The sequence below is a fragment of the Saccostrea echinata genome, unplaced genomic scaffold, assembly GCF_033153115.1.
Source record: "Saccostrea echinata isolate AGI-Se365-2 ecotype Australia unplaced genomic scaffold, CSIRO_AGI_Sech_v1 ptg000015l, whole genome shotgun sequence".
Taxonomy (NCBI): domain Eukaryota; kingdom Metazoa; phylum Mollusca; class Bivalvia; order Ostreida; family Ostreidae; genus Saccostrea; species Saccostrea echinata.
In genome coordinates, this window is record NW_026889764.1 from 6,959,609 (window position 1) to 6,972,477 (window position 12,869).

Here is a 12,869-nt window from a genome sequence, read left to right on the forward strand (position 1 = left end):
TTTCTATATGTTGATGAAACAAGAATATCAGCAGTCTCGTTTAAAGTCATCATTTCGTAAGTTCTATGGTCGATACAATGACCTTATCAGCAAATACAATTTATCATTTGAGTCAAATGCTGACTGACGTTTTTCATACTAATTGTTAGACCATTATTTACACACTGAATTGTCGACAGATTTTTCCGTTATTTACCGATCATGACAAGGAGCACATGGCGGGTGTGACCGGTCGGCAGGGGATGCTCACTCCTCCATGGCACCTGATCCCACCTCTGATGTTTTGGAGGTCCGTGTTTGCTCTGCTCCTATTTTGTATTGTTTAATGGACTTTTGAGCTTGAATAGTGTTCGCTATCTCCATATATTTCATTATAGATATTACATAATTTCTTTGTGAAAAAAGGCTGCTAGCATACCATCATCAATTCTTATTAGCAGAGAGGAATAGAATAATCCCTTTATGTCCTGCCAGAAAATTTTATATATTCTGATGTTAAAAAATCCTGACCAGGGTATATAATATTTTTCAATTTTTTCACAATCTGTTTATGTAGGTAACATATCACATAACTTTTTTTCACCCTTCGTAACCTTTTCACAGTTTGCATTTTAAAACAGTTTTCCGTTTCACTATCAGAAACATTCATATTAGTGTATAATGAACTGTAAAAATTAAACAAACATATCATAATATTATCATTATTAAAGTGTGTTACGATGCTTAACTAAGGAGGCTATCTTGGATTTGGTACTTAGCATCAAATATTTATGCTAGCTCTCCCTACGTGTCGGCTAGGCTAGCTCTACGTCGATGCTACGTAGCCGCTACGCTTTTGAACGCACCCAAGTAACCGGAAGTAGAACTCTTAAGTAATAAAATTGTGAAAGTTACAAGAAAACTCAGCTTAAGGTAGTAAAATACCTATAGTTATCAATGATCAACCCAGGTAAGGGGATTTCTGAACTGTGATCAACTCTAAATGAAAACACTGATGAACGTTTTATAAATTCAATAAAGAGATAATTAAACAATGTAAATGATAACAAATGATAAATAATGATCAAAATTTTACAGAGTATGGTCTTTAAAAATTGCATGGGAATAAATAAAGTTTTATAAAACAAATAATACATATAATATAATTTGGCAGGTGAATAACAATAACCTCAAATAATAGGCATGAAGTATATTTAAAAAAAATAGAAAATAACAGGAATGTGGAAGATCTATTATATAATGAAAAATAATATCTATGTCCCTGCAGGGCCTCCATACTTATGAAAATGGTAAAAAAAAAAAACCACACAAACAAACAAAACAAACGAACAAAAAAAAAAAACAACACAATTTTAAATGCCAATGAGTTGGAAAATATATAAAGAAAATGCGCTACATCACCGAATATGAACTCTGCTATCAACACTCTAGAGTTGAACTGTGTTATTAAAAAGTAATTCAAAGTTTGGGCTCTAAAAATAACTGACCCAGCAAATGAACAAAACCAAAAATGAATAGTGAAGAAGTGTTTTTAGAAATTACACCTGTTATCTTTAGATCCCTAGACCAGGCCGGACTTGGAAACTTAAATTAACTCTATAAAACCAACATCTTAGCTTATTGAACCTAACAAAAACCTGGAACTTGTGAAAAACTTGCAACTAAAGCTACAGTTACATGTAGCTAAGACTTTGAGTGCTGTAGGTTTTTTTAAGGTACAAAAGTAAATAGTTCTGATAAACCATGAAGTTTTCTTAAGTACAAGTCTCTGTAAGAATCAGACAAAAGGTGAATCATGAGGGTTCTCAGAATCAGATGATTTTCAACACATAGATTTATCTTGCACTATAAACCACGTATGCAAAATGGAAAAAGTTTTGGGTCATGGTTACTATGGAAACATGACAAAAGAAATGTCCCTAGCAACCAGTCAATTTTCCATGTGAATGGACAAAAAAATCTCTAATCTTTAGGGCTTGGAATTGATTGTGAATATTTAAGAATGTCTTCTTATTTATTCTTATCGTAAAGATAAACATTTAAAGTGTTTTCACAATGCCTTACATAGAAATAAGATTTTGAGATATATCTGTACTAGACATGGGTAGATATGCATGTTCTGTGTTTTTGCTGATTCAGCATTTTTGTTGATTTTGGTACTTTTCAAGGCCTTATAACTCAAACTTCTGGCGTCATACAGGAGTTGCAAATATTTCGCATTAAAGCAGAGGAATGTCTCTTTTGGACTTTAAATTCAAAAAGGTGTGTTTTTTGAAAATTCCAATGCGTTGCCTAGCAACAAAAATGGATGTTTTGATAAATAAAACTGGAAAATCGTACAATGTGAAAATTATTAATCTAAAAAATTGTTATCTGAGAGTACAAAAATACAATTTAAAGTAAGAAAATGTATTTGAGACATCTTTGCAAACCAAGAAATATTGTAAAGATACTTATCTCCATGGCAACAGCAAATTCTCCATAGCAACAAAGCAAATAAAGTCACTTTTGGCACATATTTATGAACAATTGTAAAATATTAATCCACAGTTTGGTAGCATATTGTGATTAATCATATTTGATTTTGTAATAGATGTCTTAGCAAAGTACATTTTTATAATTTTAATCCATTTTATACCTTTAACCCATGGCAACAACATTTGAGCACATAAGAACCAAAATATTTTATGGAGAGTTAAGAGCAATCTTCTGTAACCACTTGAACTTTTATTTGGCACGCATGGTCACCGATTGTCGTGAATCTTTGCTCATTATAATAGTAACAATTATAATAGTTTGACAACAGAATTTTAAATTAATTAAAGTTTGGTTGCTATGTGTCTTGGTTGTCATGGTAACAGACAGGATGGTTTCAACAGAATTTAGATTTTCGCCTTCTTTGAATCTTTATCGATCCTTCACAAGCACATAGAAAACCAAATTGGCCATGTACATAGAAAAAAAAACAATAAGCCTTGTTTCCACTTATTATGTAAAGAAAGTTTTTGGAATATATCTCTATATAGGTGGTAACCATATGGCTACATTCGGCATACATTTTATACGCAGAAAAACGCTCAGTATTTTCTTATTATGGGAGTTACATTACTTAACTATATCGCCATTGATAAAAAGTAAAATTACTTGACCTTATAAAAATAGGTTTTAGTAATATTATTCTTGCAATGAAAATATCAGCTGCCAAGATGACACAGCATAGTATCACAATTTGTGCCTAAGTTATAACCCAGCAAACAAAGATTGGGGTATAAAGGAATCTCCTTTCTGTCTGTCTCTGTCCTTTTGTCCGTGCAGTCATGTCCGGGTCATAACTTTGTAATGCTTTGTAATGTAGAAACACTACAAGTTCATTCTTGATGAATTAAAATTGTTAATAATCTGAGGGTATACCTTGACTTTTACCCTTTTCAGCTAGTTCAAGGTCACTAGCAGTTAAACATATAAAATTCGTGTCTGGTCTATAACTGTCTTTTTCTGTATTGCTGGTTGAAATTGGTTTAGCGGTTCTAGAGAAGAAGTTGAAAATGTTCAGAAGTTAATGCACAACGGACGACGCAAGATGACAAACAAAAAAGATAGCAATAGGTCACCTGAGTAACTCAGGTGATCTAAAAAGTTGTTTAGCCATGTAATTAACCATAAATTTAGGGGTATAAGAAAAAAATCAAACATTATTTCATTTGTTACCATGTCAATCAGTCTCCCTAACAAAAAATATTATGCTTCCTGTCAGTTTGTCTCTATATATAATCAATACCCATCTATTTTCGCATAGTGTTCTAAGAATTTATAAAGCGTAAGCAATACTATGCCGAAATAGTGCACGGCTTCTTTTCTAAAGAAAATCCGACATCACCCACGCCAGGGATCCAACTCACGATCAGTCCAACGTACTAACGACATGATGCCATTATCAAACACTGTATTTTTATGTAAATAAACCTAGTTTCAAATATTTGACACTTGAAAGAAAGCAAAATATTTTTAAAAAGAAATAGTTTCTTATAATTTTTTAATCCTTTATTCAAAAAAAATTCTTTGAAACTTTCTGTACATTATACCTTACTGCATGAAACAGTCAAAATTATGACGTAATTGTTTCACATCGTGATGTCATAATATGGGTGTACTAGCTTGTTAGTAAGAGGTGATTAAACGTCGAAAAAAATTGTTGCTTTTATACAACAGTCAGCATAATAATAACAATAGTGTTGTGGCGTGCATGCACCTCCGGCTCGTGCACCATGTATCAAACCTTGACTACTATTTAGGCATAGTGCATGCAAAGCACAACACTATCTCTTGAGTCCAAACTTGTCAAAATTTATGTCCCTTGGCCGCCGTCTTTGGGGGAAAAACCCATAGAAGCCTCGCAGTAGGCTTTGTAGTTTTCTGGTTTGTAACTTTGTCATTTGACTAGAAAAAAATTTTGCTTCTATATTGATTGCCACAGGATAAGGCTACCAATACATTGAAGGAAAAGAATTTAAACACAATGGATGCATCGGAGCACGCCCAAATGTTTGGTAGGAAAAAGTTTTTTCCCTTTTGACCTTTTGGTTAAGCCCACAAAAGGACACAACTTTTGCAAAGTATGAATTTTTTCACCAAAGTGATGTTGAACACTGAACAGCCTATTAATGTCCCCAATTTAACATTCAAAAATTATACATGTTGATACAAATTAATAAGGAGAATATCAGTGGTCCTGATATGATATCTACACTTTTAACAGAAAGTGACATTGAACATTGCCGGAATGACCTTGGATGAAGGCAACAACATACCTAAAGGCCATATGTAATATTTTTATGAACAATGATCTTGATCAAATAACCTTACGTCAAAATCATGACCTACTTTAAGGTCATAATCAATTTTTCTATGAAGTATGAACATCTGATATTTTCCATTAGAAAATTAGACCAGGCACAAATTGAACATTTTTTTTCTGCCGGTGATCCTCCCTTGCTGGAATTCTTATCATGGGGTCAAGACCATGACACACTCTTTATTCACATGCAATCTATGTCAAAAATTAACTTCTAAATGGTTCTCCATTACAAAGTTATGTGCCTTGACACACATTTTAAACTTTTTCTTGTAGTGACCTTGATCTTGCTGGAATGACCTTGGGTTAAGGTTTGAACATAAAAATGGGGCATAAATCTTTTTGTCAAACATGAGCTTACAATATTTCTCCTTAACGAAATGTGGTCAGGACACGAATTATACATTTTTCTATAAAGGACCTTGAACTTTATCATCTGACATTGAATGAAGAACATGACACACCTACATGTCTTACACAATTTACCGCATGAAGTATCAATATCCGATGTGCCTCTATAAGAAAGTTATAGACCAGATGAATTTTACACTATTTACTGCCAACGACCTTGAACTAGCTGAAAAGACCTTGGGTTAAACGTTAAAGTCAAAATTCAACCTCAGATTATAAACAATTGTTTTATCAAGAATGAACTTTCAATCTTTCTCCATTACAAAGTTATGACCCCATCATGATTGCACAGACAAAAGAATACAGAGACAGACAGACAAAGTGATTCCTTTATACCCCAATCTTTGTTTGCTGGGTTATAACTATGGTGCAAATGATGTGTTATCATGGCTGCCGATTTTTTAATTATTAGAATATTGCTTAATCATCTTTTCATAAGGTAAACTATTTTTATTGTTTCTCTATTATTGGCGATTAAGTTAAGTCATGTAACTCCCATAATAGGTACATACTGAGCGTTTTTCTGCATGTAAAATGTATGCTGAATGTAGCCATGGTTACCACCTATATAAAGATATATTCCAAAAACTTTCTTTACATAATAAGTGGAAACAAGGCTTATTGTTTTTTTGTTTTTTTTTTCTATGTACATGGCCAATTTGGTTTTCTAATTGCTTGTGAAGGGTCAATAAAGATTCAAAGTAGGCGAAAATCTAAATTTTGTTGAAATCATCCTGTCTGTTACCATGACAACCAAGACACATAGCAACCAAACTTTAATTAATTTAAAATTCTGTTGTCAAACTATTATAATTGTTACTATTATAATGAGCAAAGTTTCACGATAATCGGTGACCATGCATGCAAAAAAAAAGTTCAAGTGGGTACAGAAGATTGCTCTTAACTCTCCATAATATATTTTGGTTCTTATGTGCTCAAATGTTGTTGCCATGGGTTAAAGGTATAAAAATGGGTTAAAATTATAAAAATGTACTTTGCTAAGACATCTATTACAAAATCAAATATGATTAATCACAATATGCTACCAAACTGTGGATTAATATTTTACAATTGTTCATAAATATGTGCCAAAAGTGACTTTATTTGCTTTGTTGCTATGGAGAATTTGCTGTTGCCATGGAGATAAGTATCTTTACAATATTTCTTGGTTTGCAAAGATGTCTCAAATACATTTTCTTACTTTAAATTGTATTTTTGTACTCTCAGATAACAATTTTTTAGATTAATAATTTTCACATTGTACGATTTTCCAGTTTTATTTATCAAAACATCCATTTTTGTTGCTAGGCAACGCATTGGAATTTTCAAAAAACACACCTTTTTGAATTTAAAGTCCAAAAGAGACATTCCTCTGCTTTAATGCGAAATATTTGCAACTCCTGTATGACGCCAAAAGTTTGAGTTATAAGGCCTTGAAAAGTACCAAAATCAACAAAAATGCTGAATCAGGAAAAAACACAAAATATGCATATCTACCCATGTCTAGTACAGATATATCTCAAAATCTTATTTCTATGTAATGCATTGTGAAAACACCTTAAATGTTTATCTTTACGATAAGAATAAATAAGAAGACATTCTTAAATATTCACAATCAATTCCAAGCCCTAAAGATTAGTGATTTTTTGTCCACACACATGGAAAATTGACTGGTTGCTAGGGAAATTTCTTTTGTCATGTTTCCATAGTAACCATGACCCAAAACTTTTTTCACTTTGCATACATGGTTCATAGCACAAGAGAAATTTACGTTTTGAAAATCAACAAATTCTGAGAACCCTCATGATTCACTTTCAAACCTACTTTGCCTGATTCTTACAGAGACTTGCACTTAACACAGTAAAGAGGAACTGTAGGCATGGGGTTGTTATGAGTTCCTTTACCCAAGTGAGGTAAGCTGGTAGAACACAGCTTGAAATACCTTTCATCATGTTCATGTAGCTGTGCTCAAAAACAATTTGGGCCAAAGGCGAATAAATATCAAAGATCAAATGGTTAAATTACATGTAACCAATCAGAACACAGCTAAGTGAGTACTATTGAAAAATATTACTAAATAAGTACTATGGAAAGACTGGCAACATAGATGGCACTTCCTGTTTTAAAAAAGTAACACGTGGAATGGAAACGCATTCATGACCCCTAACTTACCAAAGATACAAAAATACGTAATACCTTTAATAATTATTATAGGTAATACATATTTTTCTCATTTACTGAAAATTTCGATAAAATTGATAGGACGGTACGCGGAGTTGAACTCCTGTGGTTTAACGAAACGCTGGTTATATGTATTTTAATAGGAACATACTAAAGAATATAATATAACTGTTATTGGTTGCAATCGTTGATTCCCGCATTAAAAAAAGAGCATTTTATTGATTGAATTAAAATAACCAAATATTGATAGAATTTGCTACTGTTCCGCCTCGCTTGTATCGGAAATCATTATGAATGCAATAATAGCCTGAAAACTTTGGATCAAACTGAAATGTTCCGGATTACAAAGAAAAAAATCTTTAGCTGAAAATTATTTAAGGTAGAACCTATGTCGGAAAAGTCTTTGTCACAAGATTTTCAAACTTTTCAAAATGATACATAAGCACTCGCTTATCAATCAGTTAAAAATATATGGTATGTTTCCTTGTTATTAAATGTAGTGCAGCCTGTGCAACTTGGAATGATAATTTTACAGTGCGACTACACATTTTCATCCATTTTTAGGGGTACTGATCATAAAGAGAATATAGAAAATCACAAAAATACTTCTTCAAACATCGTCGTTTATAGACTTTATTAACTGGAGCGTATTAAGCAATATTATTCAAGAATAAATTCAGTTTTATTCAATTGACATAAACGATTAAGTCCACATTTCAACGAATATAGGCAAACGTGTTCAATATTTTTTGAGTCAATTTACCACCTAAATTTGTAAATTTTTTTCAAAAGTCTTTGTCAGAATGTTTTCAATCTTTAATATGATGAAGCTCATACCCAAATAATTACAAACAGTGATTTAAATATATACCTTTCGCCGCAAACGAATGAGAGACACTATTTATCAATACTTCTTCTGTTGACCTTTTTGCACTTATACAGGATTTGATTATTAAATGGCCGTTTTGGGGTTACATTCAGATTTACAATGTGAATATTTATCAAAAAAAGTAAAAAAAAATTTATTTAGAAAAATAATATTTTAGGGAAACATTATTATTATACACGAACCATTATGAATAATTAATAATAATTATGAAAGGGAATGCACGTCATTTCATGATAGACATTACAAAATTTACACACAATTTTTAACAGATCTTTGACTCAGAAACGTTTCATCAAGATATTGTACTATTTAGATTTCTTGGGATTTCTGGTTGCCTTCAAAATAGTTGCATGCCATTCACATTATCACAGTTGTGTAACTTCTTTACGTGAGACAGTCTTGGAGAAAGTACGGGAAAAAGTAACATTAAATTGATTATGACGTCATAATGGATCTAGCACCAAAAAAGACGGTCTAAGCTCATTTCCTTGATATGACGTCATACGACATAGGTTCTACGTTAAATCCTCAAATTGATTGTTTATTTAATATTTTGATTATTTTATTTTGCCATTAACCATTTTGTAAAAGAAATTGATGAATATGAAGCACTCTTACATTTCGATGTACATGAAAACAGGAATATTCTAGGGCCATGTATGCAAAGTCCAAGACACCTTTAGAAGGTTAAGACCCAGCAAGGACCTATTTATATACTTAATTAATGGGTTCCTGTGGACTCAGTTGTTTTCGGAGTACATACATGTTACAATGTATATGGTTGTAGATAAAGATTCTTCAAAGGAATTAAGTTGAAGATAACAAACAGTGATCGATATTTTAAAAAAAATACAATTCATAGGCACACCTCATCTTAATTGTTAAAAAATATATATCTACTATACTATAAAATAATAAGTGTTATGATTATAGTATAGTAGATATTAATTTTTTTAACAATTAAGATGGGGAGTGCCTATATATTAAACGAGGTTGTTGAAATCTTATCTGCCATGGTAGCCTACCTCAGTTTAAAAATTGTTCGTACTCAGAGCATGCTCTTGAGTATCGAATAAGCTTGGGGGACATAACCTTCATATGCAGATGATAGCGGAATATTGATGAAGAATTTATTGTTTCGATAATTGGAAAATAAAACCAGTATGTAGGACAATAGGAATCTATAAAACAAATTAAATACACGATAGGTTTTAGTGGGGAAAAACGTTTATTAGTTAAACATGAATAAGTTAATCCCCCTCCTTCCCCGATTACAATTTATAGTTATTCTTAATATAAATTACTCTGTTCAAGTTTTATGAAGCCCTATAAATTTACCATACACCCCACATCTTAAAATGCACTGTACTTTCATAATTAAAATTTGCAAGCCTGCAAAGGGGGGGGGGGGGGGAAGGTGCTCCCAAACACACTAATAGATGCAATAGAAAACTATAACGTAATTAACGGTTGCGTTTTCGAATCCAAACGTAGTTTGCGGATTTTTTTCAATAAAAAATACTGTTGGGGTATTTTAAAATACGATAATAAATACATATGTACATGTTATTTTTACCAGATCTTGAAAACTTCATTTAAAGCCAAATGACTTTGAGGGAGTTAGGGAGGTGGTTCAGGTGAGCAAAGCAGACACAAATAATTTTGGAAAACAACAATAGCCGACTATCCGAGCGTCACCTAAAAGGCATCGGTAATAGATAGCAGTATGTCTGTTGCTTAGTGTGGTGATCACGTCTGCACGTCTGCACTTTTTTACAGCAACGTGAAGATAAAATAGATCATGATCAATTTAGTTCAGAGTGGTGATCACGTCTGCACTCGTTGACAGCAACGTGAAGATAAAATAGTCAGATCAATTTATAACGCAATAAATCTGGTATTATTTAGACTCATTCTTTGTTTGCTGAACGAATACTTAGTAATTACAATGTCATACTAGTGACTCCACGAATTAGTTGTTCAAACAAAAGTGTTCAATGCATGTTAGTAGTTCTAAGAGACAGTAAACTAAACAGGCTTAAGGTCATCGTCTGTCATTGAAATATGATTCTAAATTATTTGTCTGGTTAGATGAATTTTTGTCCTAGCTACGTGTAGTCATTTTACAGCTCATCTGAACCAAAGGCTTGAGTGAGTTTCTCTGCATGACTGAAGGCTGTCCGCTGTTTGTTGTGAGTTTCTCTGCATGAGTGAAGGCTGTCCGTCTGTTTGTTGTGAGTTTCTCTGCATGAGTGAAGGCTGTCCGTCTGTTTGTTGTGAGTTTCTCTGCATGATTGAAGGCTGTCCGCCTGTTTGTTGTGAGTTTCTTTGCATGACTGAAGGCTGTCCGGTTGTTTGTTGTCCGTTATCTTTTGTCTTTAAAAACCCTCAGCCAATTTAAACCAAACTTGCCACAAAGCATCGTTGGATAAAGGGAGGATTCCATCAAAGAAAGAAGGAGTAACATGAGAGAACAAATATATCCAGAGGAAACTTTTTTTTTGAAATCTTCCTAAGAACAACAAGGCTGCAATAATTCAAATCTTCATCTTTATGAAGTGTTAATTCCACAATTATAGAACAAAAGATTTAATGTCCTCAGAAGATGAATGATTCGTGATATGAAAAGTTTATTTGTTATATAATTAAAGAATTCTTAGTTCAAAAACACAATAAAAGGCACTTTAGAAAAGAAAAGGTACTTAATTTTCCTCAAGTTTTTCTAGGTTTCTTTTATTGTCTGGCAACATTGAATTTTCATATGCAACAAAACTGTAAGGGTATTTTTAAAGCAAGGTAAGCAATATTGTAACTACATAGAGATTTTTCTTTTTTTTAACCAAACTTCAGATATTTAAAACACTTTCCTTAATGATAACCTGGTCATCATTATACAACCTTGGTAGGGTGCTATATAACCTCGTTAAGTACACATTGTGACACACCATTAGGTGTCAGCATCAACAGTTGAATTCAATCTAAATACAGGTTCCAAATTAATTGGCCCAGGCAACATTTTAATATCTCATCCCCAGTGACCTTGCCTTTGAGATAAGAGATTTCGTAAAGGTATTTTTGGTTATGAGTAACAGCATACTCGATTTTGAATAAACTCCAATTGAGGGTTCAAAAGATACAGTCTGATTGCAAAGTCCAGTGCAATATGACGTCTCATTGGTACTAGGTTATCACATGCATTTAGGTCATGGTCATCAACAAACTTAAGTGTGAATCCATTCCAAAATAAAGCTTCTTGATTATTACGATTTTTGACAGGCATACACCCAGACAATCTAACCCTCATCCCGTTGGAGGAGACATTATCATACCGATCTTGTAGAGTAGGCTTTCCCCTCTGAAATCTCCCCCCCCCCCCCGAAAAACTGGCTCTAGAGTAGGATTATCCCCCGGAAAAAAGCTCTAGAAAAGGATTTCCATTACGGAAAAATGGCTCTAGAGTAGAAAATCCCACATCAGATTCAATTTTCCGGGGGGAAATCCTACTCTGTGTATTAGTTATACGGTGCGATTTCCCCCAGAGCCAATTTTCCCCTAATAAAACTTGGTAATCGGTTGGACAAATTTTTAACTGTATCCTTCGAAACAAAAAGGAATTTTATTCTAAATGGATTTTTTTCTCCAATTGTTTTTCAAACAATATGTACATAATACTGATGTGCAAGTGTCTCTCCAAGATTCTGGTGTTTAAATATCCAGAATAGCTGCCATTGCCATGAAACTAAAAATGGGTCATTTGCTTCTAAAAAATTGAAATTTTGCAAAACTTTAAAAGAGTATTTGCTCTCTGCCTTCAAATCCAATATTATACCTCTGGGATCGAGGAAACATATGTTTCGGCTTGCAAAAGCAGTATTTCTTTTATTGTTTTGTTTCTGGTTTTGGATTTTTAAAAATTATTTCGCTTTGAAGAACTACTCGATTCAAATACTCACAAAATGGCATGTGGAACCTATCAATAGCATACATTTTAGTGATGATATAAAATCTTTATGCAGAGCATAATATAAAGAAATCAACAAGTTTTCAAGCGTAAAGTTATTATTGTTTTTGAATCAAACAAACCCTAGTTATTTCATTTAATATTTCTGAGACTAATTTTTTAGGTCACCTGAGTCACTCAGGTGACCTATTGCTATCCGTTTTCGTCCGTCGTGCGTCGTGTGTTAACATTTGAACATTTTTAGCTGCTTCTCTGAAAGCGCTTAACCAATTTCAACCAAATTTGACATGTAGCATCTATGGATGAAGGGGAACAAAAATTGTGAATTTCATGTTCCTTGCCCCCCCCCCCCCCCCTGGGGCCTGAGGGGTGGGGCTAAAACCACCAAAAATAATGCAATCTTTAGAAATCTTCTTCTTTTCTCCTGGACATCAAGCAGTCAAACTGTTGGCATGATTGTAATAAGCATTGAGCCCTCTACCAAAATTGTGAAATTCATGGCCCCAGGGTCAGGGGTTCTGGTGCTAGGGTGGGGCTATATAGATCATATAGTGAAAGTGCATTATTTCTTTGAA